This window comes from Solenopsis invicta, chromosome 13 (genome assembly GCF_016802725.1).
Source record: "Solenopsis invicta isolate M01_SB chromosome 13, UNIL_Sinv_3.0, whole genome shotgun sequence".
Classification (NCBI taxonomy): domain Eukaryota; kingdom Metazoa; phylum Arthropoda; class Insecta; order Hymenoptera; family Formicidae; genus Solenopsis; species Solenopsis invicta.
In genome coordinates this window covers 13,801,760-13,815,613 of record NC_052676.1, presented here as the reverse complement: position 1 = coordinate 13,815,613, position 13,854 = coordinate 13,801,760, and positions in this window count along the sequence as shown.

Sequence of the window (13,854 nt, the reverse complement as noted above, 5' to 3'; positions counted from 1 at the left end):
ATTAATTATTCATTGTACAATTCATTATAACAATAATATTTATTAAAAATTTATTAAATATTTATTTAACATTTATATTTCATTAATTACTTATTTAAAATAATGATTTGGGAAAATGTTTATTTAACGTTTATTTAACGTTTATTCAACATTTATTTAATATTTATATTACATTAATAATTTAATTGCAATAATAATATTTAATTAAGAATAATTAGAAATATATATTTAACATTCTTTTTAATTAATTTAATATTTATTTTGCATTAATCTTTTATTTGAAACAATAATTTTAAAAACATTAATTTAACATTAATTGCATATTTATTTTACATTTATTTAATATTTACTTAATATCCATTAATGTTTAATTCAAATATTACTTAATACTGATAGATATTTATCGTCTCGATAAATCAATAAAATGTTATTGTCCGCTGCCGAAATTGCGTGTCCGCGGTAATTTTTAATATATTTAACATTTTTAATATATTTCTTCCTATCAAAGAATATTATTGATTATATAAATACATTTATATTATTTCAATTAAATCACTCTTATATTTTAAGTAGTAAAAATTTACATAATAAAAATTACAGATAATTTATAAATTTTAACAGCTATTTTATGCAATTTTTGCACAGACCGAAGAACTGCATAAAGAGTATATTAATGTAAGTGGTGTAAAAAAACTAAAAATATCTTTTATATTTTTTATATTTTTTTCTAATACCAGTCATGTTTTTACAAGAATAAAGGAATTAAAAATCTACGAGTAACTAGGCTGTGTTCCGATATAACTGCCAGTACTGGCAGTGATGAAAAATCCGTTCCGTTATTGGTACGCAGCGCACTGCGACAGCATCTAGTAACATCAATGACGTCATGAATGGTAGCCATATTGCCACTGTGACTACTGCAGCTTCCAAGGTGAGGTAGCTACAGTGCAATATGGCTACTATGCTGTTCCGAAATACGATGCTATAGCAGTGCTGGCAGTAATGCAGTAATATTGGAACAGTTGTGACAGTGTACTGTCATGACGTCACATTTACTGCACTGCCAGTAAAAACGGAACACAGCCCTAGTCTCGTCTTTGCTGTCATTCTTTAAAATTTAAGTATTTCAACTTCGGCAAACATTAATTTGAGGTTAGAATAGTACTCTACAGCTTTGCTCAAGTCTACTTCGACCTCGACTTGGCGAAGATCGTCTTGTTTAGCTGTACACCCAAGGACTTTGATTCTGTCCATGGGGAAATTTTCCAAACTGAGAAGTCACCACTTTCTACATACTCGCAGTTCATGATTAATGAAACAACTAGAGCTTATTGGTTGTTACGTTAATCATAAACTGTAAGTATGTAGAAAGATAGCGACTTTTCAGTTTGAAAAATTTCCCCATGGACAGAATCAAAGTCCTTGGGTGTACACCCAAGGACTTTGATTCTGTCCATGGGGAAATTTTTCAAACTGAGAAGTCATCACTTTCTACATACTCGCAGTTCATGATTAATGAAACAACTAGAGCTTATTGGCCGTTACGTTAATCATAAACTGTAAATATGTAGAAAGATAGCGACTTCTCAGTTTGGAAAATTTCCCCATGGACAGAATCAAAGTCCTTGGGTGTACACCCAGCGACTTTGATTCTGTCCATGGGGAAATTTTCCAAACTAAGAAGTCGCTATTTTTCTACATACTTACAGTTCATGATTAACGTAACGACCAATAAGCTCTAGTCGTTTCATTAACCATGAACTGCGAGTATGTAGAAAGTGGTGACTTCTCAGTTTGGAAAATTTCCCCGTGGACAGAATCAAAGTCCTTGGGTGTACATACGTCATACAAGACGTCTTATTACGACTATGAATTCATGACTAATAAGATAGTCTTAAGTCTGTTCTTATTTTGAATAAGATCTGTCTATGAATCATGTTGAGACCGAAGAAGACGTTTCCAAACAAGATCGTTTTGGACAAGTCTTGACTTGAGATTTTACTCAAGCATTTGCTTGATTCATGACTATGAATCTAGAGAGCAACTTAAGACCGTACTTAAGACGATCTTGAAAATAAGTCACGACTATGAATACGGGCCCTAGTAGCCCTCACTTTTTCTATGGGCCGTATTCATAGTCCAAGCTCCAGAGGCAGCGCTTAAGATCGTCTTGGCCAAGACCATCTTATTCAATCAAGATCGTCTTAAGTCATAAGAATTCATAGTCGCCAAATAAGGTGACCTTCGCGAAGAAGATTTTGCTCAAGTAATTCTTATTTGAGTTGACATCGACTTGGCGAAGTTGATCTTAAGATTTTACTTATTTGCCGTTTGGCTATTTTCGTAATATTCCCTAGGACTCCTCCAATAGAAACGTTGCATTTAAGTAATTTTTGTATACTGTAATATTATCTTATATATTATTAAGCTATGATTTTAATTTTATTTGAACTGAAGAGGCATGTGTTATGTTGAATGTTTCATTTATTAAATGCGCGAACAGACAAGATGAGTAATATTAAAATATTATTTTAATGGGTTATAACTAAATATTATCAGACTATCGTTAGACATAAGCACTTACATCTCGCTTTCTGCTATCAGCCTAACGGAATCGGCAGGTAATTGTTAAGTATTATTAATTAATATTAAATATTGCAAATATACCAGGGATGGCCTAGAGTATTTTGCTCGAGCACAAAGAAATCCTTATGATAAGCATATTTAAATTCGTCTTTCACCGTGATGTCTCTCAGTTTTTGCGAGTGATCCACATTTTACACTGCCTGATAAAATTGGCAATAAAATAGCCTCCAGCACAATTCGTTTCTAGTTAGCCGATATTATTTCTGCATGAGTAGGCGCTCAAGATAAACCAAGGTGATGATGACAATTCAGCGACTAGCTGACTAGCTGAGCTGTATAAATATATATATATATATATATATATACATATATATATATATATATATACATATATATATATCTGCTTATGTTCACACCGTCCTTCTGAAAAATAAATTTATTGTTGTAATGCAATGTACCGCAGAACAGTTTTTTTCTGATTTGTGTCATTATTGATATTAATAGTTTAAAATTTAATACTACACTTAAAGTTTATAATAGCCGTAACCGTAAGAAATTGGTTAATCGTCGATTATTTTCTTATAAATTAACTATGATTGGTCAATTTCTTACGGTTACGGCTATTATAAACCTACTTTAAGTAATTATAAACCAGCCTTAAGAATGCAGAACTTTTTTATTATCACTACAGGGGGTCAATCATGAAACTTTTTCCCTAGGGCTGAAACGTGAAAAGTGAACATTTTTACCATTGAAGTTAATGAAGAAATTTTTCACTTTTCACGTTTCCGCCTTAGGGAAAAAGTTTCATGATTGACCCTCAGATTTTACTTCAGATCAATTAAAAGTATGACCTTGGCCTAGTTTACACCGAGTACTTGATACACGTACTAACTAGTAATTTTCTATTAAATTATTTTAATTTAGGCAATAAATTTAAAGAATAATATACTAAGCTGGTACAATATAAATCGAGATAATTAAATATATGTATCATGTATACATGCATCGTCGAAAGTAAGATAATTTAATAGAAAGTTACGAGTTAGTACGCGTATCAAGTGCTCGGTGTAAACTAGGCCCTTGTTTACACCGAGCACTTGATACGCGTACTAACTAATAATTTTCTATTAAATTGTCTTGATTTTGGCAATAAATTTAAAAAATAGTATATTAAGTTGGTATAATATGAATCAAGATAATTAAATATATGTATTATGTATACACGTATTGTCGACAGTAAGATAAATTAATAGAAAGTTACGAGTTAGTACGCGTATCAAGTGCTCGATGTAAACTAGGCCTATGACTGGAGCACGCGAACCATTTAACCTCCAAAAGCCTTGCTTAATACGTCCTCGGACACGTCTTCGCAAAGATCGTCTTATTTATAAATGTGTGCGTGAAATAAGACAGTCTTAAATGACTATGAATTAATGACTAACAAGGTAGCCTTAAGCAGATGCTTAGATGTGTTTATGAATCACATTAAGACATTCTCAAATAAGATCATCTTGAACAAGGTAAGCCTTGAGCATTTGCTTAAATCCTGCCTTGTTTTTCGACTATGAATCTAGAGGGCACCTTAAGATTAAACTTAAGGTGATCTTAAGAATAAGTTCCGACTATGAATACGGGCCATAGGCCTGTTTTTGTGTAAGAAAGATCTGCAACGTTTCCATCTCCTAAGTGGCAGAAATGTGAAACAAAAAAGCAAGACAGCAATAGTAGATCAGAAAAGAAAGAGACGGAATACAATATATCGCTTTGAATTTATACGTTTACTCCAAAATATGCGATTATATTTCTGTAAAATAAGAATTAATTTTACTAAAGTAAAAGGAAATAAATATAAAATATACACATTTTATTATTAAAGACATATTTTAAAAAATTATATAATTATTATACAGGGTGATTCAGAATAACCCGTTGTCTTTTAAGGGACGTATTCCTGGTCGAATTCTAAGACGATTTTTCCTTTGCCAAAAATTTGTCAGACGCTTAGATTTTAAAATATCAACCGATTAAGTTAGCGTATCAAGGGTCGAATACAGATGGTACGCAGGGGCGGCGCACTCACCGTTACGCGCGGGTGTGTCGTGAGGTGCCTGCTGCGCTCAGCTGATATAACACACAAGTATTTCTCCCTTCTCACTCTCTCTCTCTCTTTTTCTCTTTGTCACATCACAATGCTAGCTTTAACTTAAAAATGTAATTAATTTTCATCTTAATTTTAATGATTTTAATAAGAGAAGTGCCAGGAAATTTTTTGTACAGTCGAAGACTCGAACAAAGAATTGCACGAAATCTACAAAAATATTTATATCTCGAGTTTTTAGAAACAGTAGTACTTTTTTGGCACGGAGAGAGAGAAAGGGGGGGTGGGAGAAAGAGAGAGAGAGCAAACGCGCGCGCGCACGTTGAACAAGTTTGGACATGCATTTACTTACGTATTATTCTGTACAGCGATCAATTAGTTGTCTCCACGATGAGACAGACCAAAGTTTCCTTGATCCTCTCGTAAATTATCACTTTAATATCATAATACACAATTCATTCACTTGATCAATGAAACTTGAGTAACTAATTAACGATCACTTCGAGTAACGATCACTGTAAATAATTATTAGTCATTCGGCGTGCGAAAATATGAAGCTCGATAAAACTCGTGTTTACACGCGACGAACAGACAACGTGTTTACTCGACAACAGGAAAGAGCCGACTGATTTTATGGGATACGTTATGATCGAATATGAATGCGTGATTGGTCGAACAGAAGTTAGAACGTGGCAATTTAAAAGTAAAGTAGTGATTAATATTCTTTTTAATAATAAAATTTATTGAAAAATATTTTTCTATTAATTTTATTAAAATTATTTTTTTATATCAAGAGATTCTACACTGAGAAAAAAAGTTATTAAATTTTAATAAATATTTGTTTGAATACTTGCAATGACATAATTTCCCACATAGCACGTAATATTTCTGTGATATCACAGAATCATTGCAATATCACAGAAATATTACATATTACTGTGAAATATCACAGAAATATTACTGTGATATTACACAGTGATAATGACATTGAAATATTCCACTGATATCACAGAAATATCACAGAAATATTATTGTGATATTACACAGTGATAATAACATTAAAATATTCCAATGATATCATTGCAATATATTGTTGCAATATTTAATTTCAAAGAACAAGGTAATGTCAAACCACCTTTTTATTAATGCAACGTCACTATCTCTTTGATTAATTTCGATATTTTTAGTATCCTTAATATTCTTGGTAATTTCGGTATCCTATAGAAGAAATCAACTTACAAATAAAATAATTATGTTTTTACAACTCGATCAATAATGATTTTATTAAAAAATTACAGAAAAACTTTTGTGTTTGTTTTATTGCCATTTATAATTTTTACAGGAGCACAAAAATCGATTTTAATGTTTAAAAATTTTTATCATGAGGAATTTAAAAAAAAATGTTTCCAAAAGTTTTGTTAATACACATTTATTATTCACTTGGCAATAAATATTTCAAAGTATATTTAGAAGTTTTTAAAAAAATATACATTTTGACGTCGTTTAATATTTACTGCTCGGTACATTATTTTGAAATAGTTTATTCATTAATATTGATTAGACTATTATACACCACAGTAAAAGGTTTTTCAAGTTAATTAAAATATTAAATTTCCAACAAATTTTTCTTTAGACTTCACTTTTTTTTCAACTCTATTAAAAAATATGGTTATATATATTCTATCATTAATTAGGTATTTTACAATGTTCATTATATGTATGCATATAATGTTGCGGCTCGGTCACCGACCGTCACAACATACGACGAAACAAGCGAGCGCGTATACAGCCGCTATGCGGTCCCGCCGTGTGTATATGACTCCACGCAAACAAGTGAGTGCTGGCACCACCGCTAGGTGGCCGCGCCGCTGGAGACCTTCTCGTGAGTCAAGTGCAGCCTCAGGTGTTATATCTAGACGCCACTGCGGCCGACCGGGCCGACTCACCACGACTCACTAGCTCACACTTCAGTGAGATTTTAAAGAAAATTGTTGCTTGTTGTAATTTGGAAACGAATACTTGTTCTAATTTTTTTCCAATGTAACGTCCCTTGAAAAAAAAGTTGATAGACTTGTTTCAATAAACTGATTACTGATCAGTAACTGATTATATTTTGTCAGTTACTGATCAGTAATCAGTTTATTGAAACAAGTTTATCAATTTTTTTTTAAGGGGTACGTGTGGAACGCTGTTCCATATAAAATTTTATATTTTTACATGTAAATAATATTTTGTATTGTTATTTAATCTTGAACATAAATTTAAATTATAATTCAAATTGAATCTTTTTTAACAAAAATGAAAAAGGATACAAGAGATTTTTTTTGTAAATTAAACATTTATTACGTTTACATTATTGTATTCTGTTTTAATAAATATAATTATTTTTTTTATGTTTAATATATATTACATGTAACGATATGAAAATAATATTAAGAATAACAATAAAAATAAAATAAATTGAAATAATTTATTTATTTAATTTTTTGCAATATTATTTAAATATCACATAAACATCACAGAAACATTGTGAAATATCACAGTAATATTACTATGAAATATCACAGTAATATTACTGTGATGCGTTTTCGCGGACATTTTGATATTACTGTGATATCACAGTAATATTTCGTGATATTTCTGCAATATTTCATTTGTAATATTGCAATGTAAAAGTGATATTGCTATGATATCACTGCAATATTACGTGCTATGTGGGTTATTAAATGTAATTAAATATCTAGATTTTGTGCAATTCTTTGTTCGATTCTTCGACTGTATAAAGAATTTCCTGGCACTTCTCTTATTAAAATCATTAAAATTAAGAAGAAAATTAGTTACATTTTTAAGTTAAAGCTAGCATTGTGATGTGACAGAGAGAGAGAGAGAGAGAGAGAGAGAGAGAGAGAGTGAGAGGAGAAAGACTTGTGTGTTGTATCAGCTGAGCGCAGCAGGCACCTCACGACACACCCGCGCGTAACGATGAGTGCGCCCCTGCGTACCATCTGTATTCAACCCGTGATACGCTAACTTAATCAGCTGATATTTCAAAATCTAAGCGTCTGACAAATTTTTGGCAAAGGAAAAATCGTCTTAGAATTCGACCAGCAATACGTCCCTTGAAAGACAACGGGTTATTCTGAATCACCCTGTATATATAATAAAATATATAAAGCAAAAAATGGAAAGTAATTAAAAATAAAAACAAATAAGTGATGTCATATAAATAAATAAAGATCTCATTAGAAAACCTTTATTTTTGGGTAATAAAGTGTACAGTATAAATTATTGCCCGCTGAAAATAACAGTTTTAATTAAATTACGTCTTACAAAGTCTTTGTGTTCATTCAATTAATTATTTTACCTTCATAAGCTAATTTAACGTTCAAATAATACGTAATAATTAATTTTATTATTACATATTTATGATTCTTTAATATTTCTAGATCCTTAATATGTGTGTCAGTGTTAATAAATAATTTATCTAATCTTACATTTCTTAATGTTTCTTGAATCATTGTAGGGATTATATTTTTTATTTTAAATTTATTTTCTAATTTAAAAAAATTAAAAATTTTTTCACAAACAGTTACTATTTTATAGGTGTTAATTTTTAGATATTGCACAAATGTTTATTACTGTCGCATATAAAAGCCACACACCACACTATATGTTATTTTATACTGGAAATCGTCACTTAGGAAATGGGGGCGCTGTAGATGTTTCTTACTAGAGTCCTTAGAAGTAGAGAGTCTGTACAGTCGTGTTCATTATAGTTGCGACACTTTTTCTTGGATGCGTTTCTGAACGCGCAACTATAACGAGAGCTGAGAACGTGATTGGTACTTATTTGTGGATCTAACTAATTACGTTCGCCGCTTAATGAACAAGGCTACATTCCAAAAATAATCGAAAAAAAGTGTCGTAACTATAATGCAGACGACTGTACATTATTTTTATGTTTATGACTGAATGCTGCGGTGATCGTTGACAGCAGCATTTGGTCATGAACGTAAAAATAACTAAGAAAGAAACGTGGTCCTTAAAATCGGTACCCCAGGCATTAATGCAACGCACTGAACATCTGCCCCTAAAATGTCGGTGATGAATATGTCAATGTATGTACGTGATCTTTATGTGTGTGTATGTTTATCATTGTGTGCACTTGACGTGTGTATGCTGTTATCGCATTGGCTAAAGAGGATTAAACAGGGATCCGTATTGGTGCTGCCATTTTAGGTGCATAATCACGTGCATCCAATCACGTGGAACCCCGAGATGTCCAGACTCTCTACTTTTTGTGACTCTATTCTTACAGCCTAAAAGAGCCAACTAGCAGTCCATGGCTGTGTTCCGATATAACTGCCAGTACTGGCAGTGATGAAAAATCCGTTCCGTTATTGGTACGCAGCGCACTGCGACAGCATCTAGTAACATCATTGACGTCATGAATGGTAGCCATATTGCCACTGTGACTACTGCAGCTTCCAAGGTGAGGTAGCTACAGTGCAATATGGCTACTATGCTGTTCCGAAATACGATGCTATAGCAGTGCTGGCAGTAATGCAGTAATATTGGAACAGTTGTGACAGTGTACTGTCATGACGTCACATTTACTGCACTGCCAGTAAAAACGGAACACAGCCCATATTTATATAGGCTGTGTTTCGTTTTTACTGGCAGTGCAGTAAATGTGACGTCATGACAGTACACTGTCACAACTGTTCCAATATTACTGCATTACTGCCAGCACTGCTATAGCATCGTATTTCGGAACAGCATAGTAGCCATATTGCACTGTAGCTACCTCACCTTGGAAGCTGCAGTAATCACAGTGGCAATATGGCTACCATTCATGACGTCATTGATGTTACTAGATGCTGTCGCAGTGCGCTGCGTACCAATAACGGAACGGATTTTTCACCACTGCCAGTACTGGCAGTTATATCGGAACACAGCCATAGTCAAAGGCGTAGTTAGTTACAGCGCTACCAACTTTATAATTAAAAAAACTATTTTTAATAGAATTTTTGGAATATACCCACACGGTTGCGCGCAGTGATTGCTTATAAATACACAAATATCTATACTAAACTAGATCGCTAACCTGTGGCATTAGCATATGACAGTATTGAGGTAAGAAGGATATCCGGTTTCAGCCATGTTACCTACAACAAAATGGCCGCTCCAATGCCGCTCTTGCTTGTCATTATAACACGATATCGAAAAAACACACTCGATAATCGCAATTAATATGCTCAACGGTGCTCAGCGGTTAACCGGTTTAGTTGTCAAACCTGTCAAACACATACGCAGTAACCTAGGGTGCTTTCCAACAAGAGACACAGGCGACACTCTGTAACACAGTGTCTACATTGGTGCTTTCCAACTATGACACAGAGAGACACAGAGACCTCAGTGAAGTTAGCCGGGCAACTTCAACGTATCGAACTTTAATTAATTGCATTCGTTTGGTGGTCGTTTGGTGGTCTTTGGTAATCTAGTCCGATCGTTTGGTGGTTAGTCGTTTTCCTGTAAAATAAAGAAGTAATTTTCGGTGTGAAGTTAGCCGGACAATTTTTATTTTTCAACCGATTTAACTCAAACAGGGCTCATTCGACGCGGAATCGTTTGGTGGTCACGAATATCGCGATGAAAACGTTTGGTGGTCAATCGTTTTCCCGGAAAATAGAAAAAAACCGTACGCTCACGCCATGGGTTGCATGAAAACGTGACCTAAGCTGTGTAATTTGGTGGATAAATATTATTTTTCAACCGATTTAACTCAAACGGGGCTCATTCGACGCGGAATCGTTTGGTGGTCATGAATATCGCGATGAAAACGTTTGGTGGTCAATCGTTTTCCCGGAAAATAGAAAAAACCGTACGCTCACGCCATGGGTTGCATGAAAACGTGACCTAAGCTGTGTAATTTGGTGGATAAATATTATTTTTCAACCGATTTAACTCAAACAGAGCTTATTCGACGCGGAATCGTTTGGTGGTCAACTGTTTTGTTGAAAAATATATGTACAAAACCCATATGCCCACTTTTTTGTCCAAATCGTTTATGAACAAAAAAGTGGACATATGGGTTTTGTACATATATTTTTCAACAAAACAGTTGACCACCATACGATTCCACGTCGAATGAGTCCCGTTTGAGTTAAATCGGTTGAAAAATAATATTTATCCACCAAATTACACAGCTTAGGTCACGTTTTCATGCAACCCATGGCGTGAGCGTACGGTTTTTTCTATTTTCCGGGAAATCGATTGACCACCAAACGTTTTCATCGCAATATTCGTGACCACCAAACGATTCCGCGTCGAATGAGCCTCGTTTGAGTTAAATCGGTTGAAAAATAATATTTATCCACCAAATTACACAGCTTAGGTCACGTTTTCATGCAACCCATGGCGTGAGCGTACGGTTTTTTTTATTTTCCGGGAAAACGATTGACCACCAAACGTTTTCATCGCAATATTCGTGACCACCAAACGATTCCGCGTCGAATGAGCCCCGTTTGAGTTAAATCGGTTGAAAAATAATATTTATCGGGTGATACTCTTTTGGACACAGCACGATTGGACACCAACCAATCATCTTGACTTATCTAACCAAACCAACGGAAAAACTCTAGGAATCAGCCGCTGTGAGTGGTGGTGTCCAATCGTGCGGTGTCCAATCGTGCGCATCCCTATTTATCCACCAAATTACACAGCTTAGGTCACGTTTTCATGCAACCCATGGCGTGAGCGTACGGTTTTTTCTATTTTCCGGGAAAACGATTGACCACCAAACGTTTTCATCGCGATATTCATGACCACCAAACGATTCCGCGTCGAATGAGCCCCGTTTGAGTTAAATTGGTTGAAAAATAATATTTATCCACCAAATTACACAGCTTAGGTCACGTTTTCATGCAACCCATGGCGTGAGTGTACGGTTTTTTTCTATTTTCCGGGAAAACGATTGACCACCAAACGTTTTCATCGCGATATTCGTGACCACCAAACGATTCCGCGTCGAATGAGCCCTGTTTGAGTTAAATCGGTTGAAAAATAAAAATTGTCCGCTGACTTCACACCGAAAATTACTTCTTTATTTTACAGGAAAACGACTAACCACCAAACGATCGGACTAGACTACCAAAGACCACCAAACGACCACCAAACGAATGCAATTAATTAAAGTTCGATACGTTGAAGTTGCCCGGCTAACTTCACTGAGGTGACACAGAGCGACACTGCAAAACACAGCTCAATCATAAGTTTGGCCGTGTCAGCCATCAATAGTGCCAACACATCGGGCAAATAAATTATTTTTTCAAATGTGATACTGGTATATTTTAGTCATGTTCAGTTATGTTTTGTTGCCTTAACATACAAAATTAAAATTATAGTTTGAACTTTTCGTTTCTTTACATACTACATTTTTAAATTAGCACAATGGACTTATATTTTTACTAAAAATGTTTCGTGTTCAAAAATAATGTACCAGACCCAGAATTCTTAGATGGTAATCAATATTCATTATTTTTATTTAAAGAATTGTAAGCCTAAGAAACAATGCATTCGTTGATTATTCATTATTCATGCGTATTTCATCGGATTAATTTGCATGTTTATTCTTTTGTCGGTATTGTAAAGAAGTTCCTACGTTGGATAATGTAAAATTCCTTCTTTAACGGGTCTGGATTTTCTACGGATAGATTTCTGATTCAATTCGAATCTGTGTTTTTTACTAAGTCAGTCTTTTACGCACTCTAGTGACCGTGTTTGGTAACTTATCTGTTCCAATTAGACTACACAACTGTGTTACACTAGGTCTGTTTGAGTTGCTTGAAATCCCTAAAAATTTTTGCACTTGAGATGAGATAAATATATATTCGATCGTAAAAAAGAGAGAGACGACAAAGAAATTAATTCAAAAAGGGCAGCAACACGAACAGGCCTACTGTGTCTCTCTGTGTGACACTAGATTTGTTCGAGTTGCGTGAAATCCCCAAAAATTTTTGCACTCGAGATGAGATAAATATATATTCGATCATAAGAAAGAGAAAGATGACAAAGAAATTAATTCAAAAAGGGCAGCAACACAAACAGGCCTACTGTGTCACAGTGTGGCATTCTTGTTGGGCTGCGTTCAGATTCTCCACCCGGTGAGTGATCTCTGGGTGACTGGGTAAATGGGCGGAGCTAATGAAAAGCTCTCTAGTGGTTTATGGAATCTGAACGCATTCTCAAACATTGGGTGTGTTTAACAAATAACGCTGAGAAATAGTAACATAAATATTCAGATTCAGAATAAATTACATAATAAATTAAGATAAACGATAAAGATAATACATAAATATTTTACTATGAATATTTTTATCAATATAACTAAAGTAGATGAAAATTAAATGTTAGTAGAATAGGACGAATCAATTTAAACAATGAAAATAAATTTTTATTTTAACAAATTAGATGAAGATATATATTGCGCATATCATCTATTATATGTATAGGCTTGTTTTCTATTCCTGCACTAGACTGCACTGGAACGTTCCTTCTTGTTTTTACTAACTTTCAAATATATATCTATTTCACTTTAAGTGCACACTAATTCAGGGAGTTCAGGAACAGAAAACAAACAGTATATTTTATTAGTATCAGAAAATATTTAATAATACTAAAAATCTTTAACATACTAATCTCAAATATAAATATTTATATAATGGTTTTGTGAGACTGTAGACCAAGAAACCTTACATTAATAGAATAAAAGATTAATATTTATTAATCTGTAATTACATAAACAGAATAATAAACAAAACGTTTAAACTTTACTTGGTTATTAACGTTTTTCTTTATTATATTTATACATTTTAATTTTTATTTACTATAATATTTTAAATTAAATTTATTTTTTTATTTTAAATTTGTTTTAAATATACGAGCTTTATCACAAATATATAGAAATTTTTATAGCGATACATTTTGGAACGCACCTTTACGTCACCCACCCGTTTCACCCGGCTCAAGGACCCATGTGGTTTTTCCACTCTCTCGGGATAGACAGAGTGATAAAGTGAACGACCCACCTAATGTCCGGTAGGGGCACTCTAAAGGAATCTGAACGCTCTTTAGGTGCCTGGGTGCACTCGGGTATACTTCCACCA